The following is a 6,013-nucleotide window of genomic DNA, read 5'->3' on the forward strand; positions in this document are numbered from 1 at the left end:
TTTAACAGTCACTATATAGATGTTCTGACTCATTTCATTTTGTGTTTGCAAAGATCTGGGAATTTGCACACAGTGTTACCACATTTCTCCTGGGAGATGGTAACTGCCACAGGGCAAAGAGCCTGTAGGACTGTGGATGGCAAAGAGCTATAGCCATTCCCACCTCCAGAGCATCAGAAACCATCTCCAAGTTGCCATGGAGGGAGAGCAACCTCTTTTACTTATACTGGCCCAAAACTTTCAACTCTGCTGCCACATATAGGGTCAATAACTTGTTGTTGATAACAGTATTTTTTCACCCAAAGCTGTTCAATTCTGCTAGTGTTGGCTATTGTTAAAATGACTCAAGAGAAACACCAAATTCAGCTTAGTTAGTGAATTACAGCTTTAGCCCATGAGTGTCCCAGCACTGTATGGTTTCAGTGTGGACATGCAGCTTGGTACCCACAACTCTCAAAGCCACAAGCTCAGCAAATCTAAGGCAAGTTAAGACATATGCTACCTGCTTTTGCTGCCTTCTCTGCCAAGGGGTCGGGAAGATGCACCCCAGTTTGAGAGAGCTGCCAGTTCCTCACCTGGCTTCAAAGGAAACAGCCCAGAAGCAGAGCAGAGCCTGAGACAGCTGAAGCCTGCCGGACCCAGGACAGCATGGGGCTCCTGAACATCAGTGGTATCTTTGTGGTATCCTCTCCCAGGACGAAAGCATGCTTCGTTCTTTCCACCAAGCTGGCGTGGAAGAGCATGGTCTACAAACAGCAGAAGCATTGAAGCCTGGTTTCTGAGGGATGCCCTCGTGTGCATGTTGGTGCAGTGCTCTGATGTCTAACAAGATGCAAGCCCCCCCCCCCCCCCCCCCCCCGCCTCGAATCTCTGGTGGCCGATCCAGGTTGAGGACACTCCCGTTTCCCTCTCCCCTCAGGGAGGGCATTAGTAGTCTTCACTCTCCACTGGCTGCCCACCTATTTCCACAACACATCTAAACCTTTTATCCTTGAAGACTTCAGGACTTATGTCTGAACATCTTCTCATGTATACCTCCACTCAAACAGAAGTAAAGGGTAGTCTGCAAGAGTAGCTCAAATCCATGCAAGCACATTAAGACTCTCGACATCTAGGAGTTTTGCATTTCAGGGGAGATCATCTCAAACTTTTGTAGCATGTTTTCAAACTGAATTCATCATGGTATTTAATTCCCATCCGTTGCTTCTTGTTACACATTTCTCTGCTGGGTTAAAGGACTCTTGCACAACACAGCATCTTCTGCCTGTGAAAGTAGGCATCTGTTCTCAAAGCAAGATGTATATACTTGAACCCTTGTTTTTCTGTCCCTTTTGTTACTTGCAAGATAACCCAGCTGCACAACACACTTAACCAGAGGGCAAATCTTAAGTTTCAATCTAGCCTGTTATAAAGCAGGAGAAACAAAAGTATTTTGCTTTTCATTTTGTCGTTTTTAATAGAATAGGCATGGTATTTCCAGGAAATGGTTATGCTAATATTTCAGGGCTAAGTCCCACAAAAAGTGAAGAAAAAAGCACCTCTTCAAACAGTATAATTGGTTTATTAACCACAGTAAAATAAGTAGTTCTTCCACATGACTTTTCCTTTTATTTTTTAATAGCTTTTCAAGTACATGTCTGCTTTTTACCCATGCAGCACACAGCAGAGAGGGAGCCATCTATGCTAGCTGTTAGGCAAATACCAAGTAATTACCAAAGCTAGTTTTGATTTAGCAGTGTTACAATTGGAACACAGTACTTTGGCCTATGTTTTACTACTAAAATGATTTCTAGCCTCGACTAGAGTTATTCCTCTCTTATCTGCCCACAGCCAAGCACGTAAATCTATATTTAAGCACCTACAATCTAGTCTAGTCTGATTTTCAGGACAGAGAGCATGTACCATTCCCTCTGCTCTTCAAGGAATTTGTACAAGCTCAGTTTCTCTGAAAATGATACTTCACATTTAGGCGATTAAGCCCAGAGACACACTTATGCAATCACATTTGCCAGGATCAAGCTTCTGTGTCATTCTTTTGTTGTGAATGTCCCTTCTCCACTCCACCCCTCCAAAAAAATAAAAAATAAAAAAAAAAAGCTGTTTCTTTCAGGAAACCTTATGATTCATGTGTAGCTTTATGGGTAGCGTGAGATATCTCTACCTCTAGAGACCATGTTTCAGTGTTCCATCCGGCAAAGCTGTTCACAGCAGGGGACAAGGAAGAGTTCTCAAAATGGACATTAAAAGTGCCCATATGGGTGTGAACGCCAGGCTGAAACCTGCTTTTCCTGTAGCCAGACCCATGAGGAGTACTCACGCCTTCACACAGTGCCACCCCACTGCCCCACTGGGACAGAGATCCTGAACTGTCTCTACTTAATGGAAAGCCCAAGTAACATGGGACCTGGAAAACGTCTGGTCTGCTGGAAACCAACAAACCAAACCTGCTGGAAACAAGCAGAAAAATGCTTGTGCCCACTGTACAAGCTGATCATTACTGCATACCACTGAATTCCCCCATCTACCCCAAACAGCTGTTCAGCAGCAGCAAAGTGACTTCTAGCAGTCCAGGTTGCTTTTCATCCTCAATGTCTCCTCACTTTTCTGCCGGACTCAGCAGGACCCATTAGAAATCCTTCCAACCCATTTCCAATGGTGTCCTGCTTAGGAGAGGAAGGGGAAATGCAGACTGCATGCTATCCCAAATGCTAGGCCCCTGGACAGCCACTGCAGACACAGGGGGCTGTGTCCAAGTAGTCTGACTTAGGTGTTACAACTTGGTATTGATTATTTACGTGGTGCCTATGCCATCATTGTCAATGCAATGTGGACAAGAAGGGTGAGATCTGGTGATGTTACACGTGGTGTTTTGATGATATACTCTTATTAAAATGAACAGGCCTAAGCTGTCTCATGCCCTTGGCTTCCTCAGGATATTACCCAGATGAGTAACAGCCTCTCTGGCCAAAGTTCTGGATGCCGCAGGTTCATCCTATGACACTGTGCATGCTACAGCTATCTGCACTGTCTAGAGGTTTAGACAAGCCCCAAGACTTTTTTTTATCCGTGTACAAATACTGTCTAAAGTAAAACTTTCACAAGCGAGGGTTGATATCCTCATCCTCCCCAACTGAATTCCTCAGATCTCAGAGGTGCTGCTGTACGAGTGATCAGCACCAAAGAAGGAGGCTTTCAGAGTCTTCTGTTACATGCTTGTGCAGAAGTGGCTTTTTTAATCCTCCTACTGCTATGGGCTGGTTACAAGATAGTATAATGTGAGAATGTCTGTGAGTTTTAAGGAATTTGGAAGTCATAGCACAAAAAGGGTGTCTTGGGGAGGAAATCATCATAACTGCTAGGAACAGAAGTGGGAAGATGATTTTCCTTCTGAGTGGTGACATTTTCAAATGCAGCATCCCAGTTTCATTTCACTGCATTCCTGTTCTACTTAGGTATTTATTTTTGAATCAGAGCACAGTAATATCAAGCAGATTGCAAAGTCAAGCAAGAAGGACTTAGACGAGATGCTGGGGCTGCTGCTTCCAGCACAGAGAAGACATTAGCTGAGTTTCTAACAAGGTCAGTTATGGGTTACAGAAGCAGTCCAAGGACTGAAGGAAAAAAAATCGTCAGAAGTGAGCACAGTCACCAAAACAGCAGAATGTTTTGTCACAGCATGAGAAATCAAGGCCTTCCATAACATTATCTCCACCTATATGTAGCTACCAAAACCAGCACATCCACCCTGCTAGTTTAGGCTGGGACTGAGACCTTGCGTACAACTCAGCTCTTACTCCCCCCAGTGCATATAAGTGTGGAGAATCCTGGCACTACTGGAAGACTGCAAGATGAGTAAGACCCAAGGGAGGGAGACTGTGAGTGCTGTGCTGGTCCTGGCCTCCAGCCCAGGATGCCTACAGCAAGTTGCCCTGAGACTGCCAGCTGTTACATATGCTCACCTGACAGCCACATGAACGGATGCTTACCTCACTCCGTCATTAGGGCATAGCCCAAAGCAATTGGTAACTGGCCCTGTGGATATAAAATATTAAATGACAAAGGAGAGGTCTGTTCCAGTATGGCAACTCCCAGGTGGTACAGCTTCATTAAAGTTAATAATAAAATAGCTGCTGGAGGATTACCCAAATGGCAGTGAAGCTTCTCCTAACACAGGCTGAAGAGTCATACAAGTTGAAGAATCCTGAAAATATGGATCCTCTTCCTCCCCCTCATGACTATTGTTCCCCGCAGGAGGATTTTAAATACATACCACCACTTGCTGAGTATGGAACAACCCTGTACCCCAGCAGCCAGCACCTGGACCCAACTGTTCTGCAAGAGAAGCCCTACAATCCAGGGCTTCTGCAAAGTCCCAAACTTCCTTCAAGTTTTCCATGAAAACATGTGATTTGAGAGAACAAATGCCAGCTACATCTAAGAAGCAGCAGTCATGGAGCTGCTGGATTCACTTAGGATCCAATGAGTATCATCTGAACACTGCTATCCCAGTTATCCTTGTTTCTGAGGTACCTGTGGCTGCCGCCAGCGGTGAGACAGCTTGGATGGGGGAAAGGTTGGGTGAGTTCAGACATTGGAAGAGACTGGAGACCCTGGGGCAGTCAAAGTGTGGCCAGCACTGAGTGACTACACAGCTAGTGAGTCCTGCCCTATGGATGTCAGTAGCAGACGCCATCACCTGGTATCTCAAAGCATCAAAGTAAGGTGCCTCATTGGAGCTGAATGGATTATGTTCCACTGAGACCTTCAAGAAATTTGCAGGCAGACCATGTTTTTGTTTCCCCACAGCCACCTCTACAGAAAGAGACACTGTCATGTAAGAGACCTCATTTGTTGTTGCTGTGTTCTACATCCATGCAGACATGCAGTAGTCCCCCCACGCACTGCTGGCATTTCAGCTCTGACTCAGGGTCTTTTTTCAGCAGGGAGCTGAATGCCACACTCTTGCAGGCACTTGAGGTTTTCTTAACACTTATGAGTCATTTGTCCTTCCCTGACCTGCATGAGGGAATCAGGCTGACCGGGCTGCACTAGCAAAGCCATCAGCCTCCAGAAAGTAAAAGCTGCACGCATTCAAGAGAAACACTCTTGCCTTCAGTTGTGAAACTCTCTGCTAGAATCAGCATCCTAGCCCACTTCCAAGAAAGCGATCAAGAAATGGATTTAGTGTTATTAACCCATCTCATCCCTCTCTGATCCTGAGTGGATTCATGGTAATCTCCCAGCACGGACAGATTTTTAGCCTTTGGAAACAACAGCTTTTCCTTGGCTCCTTTTTCTCTCTTCCCAAGTTTTCTCTTACATTTTACAAGCTTTCACTGAGAGAGGAGGAATATCTCAGACCAGATCATGTCATGGTTACTGTGAGCATTCACCCAGGACTGTCCAGCCTTATCATGGGCAGGCTTAAACCCAGGAGCTACCACTTAGACCAGCAAACCCCCACCACCACCTCACGGCCCAACCCCACTGGGCTGCCAGTGGGGCTGCTGCAGGGGTAGGTTGGCCTTGACCCCTGCCTATGCCTGGCCAAAGGCAGTATGCTTCACTGGCTGAGCCCAAGCCCTCTCCATGTCCCATCCCTGTGGCAGTGGGACAGGAGCCATTATGCTCCACAAAGCCTTTTTTCCCCCCATCCAAGGCTACTCCTAAATTCTCCAAAGTCTGCAGGCATTGCATAGCACTGTGTCTCTCCCGTGTCAGCCTCTATCTGACCTGGTGACCAGCACCACAGCCTTTTGTTCAGTCCCGAAGGACATGGTGTCTGCAGAGAAGGAAAATAAAATCCTGGCAGTAGCACATCTCCCCTTCATCAGGAGAACTCAGGGATTTTGCAAAGAGACAAATGAGTCCCAGGCACCTGGCAGCCAGCCGAGCAGATGAGTCATTTGGGGAGCTGGGGCTAACAAGAGCTACATGCATATTTAATGCATCCCAGGGTTCCTGCCTGCTTTCAAATTGCGTGGGGATGTTTGTTGAAGCTCTGGGGATGCTG

The sequence above is a fragment of the Aquila chrysaetos genome, chromosome 12, assembly GCF_900496995.4.
Source record: "Aquila chrysaetos chrysaetos chromosome 12, bAquChr1.4, whole genome shotgun sequence".
NCBI lineage: Eukaryota > Metazoa > Chordata > Aves > Accipitriformes > Accipitridae > Aquila > Aquila chrysaetos.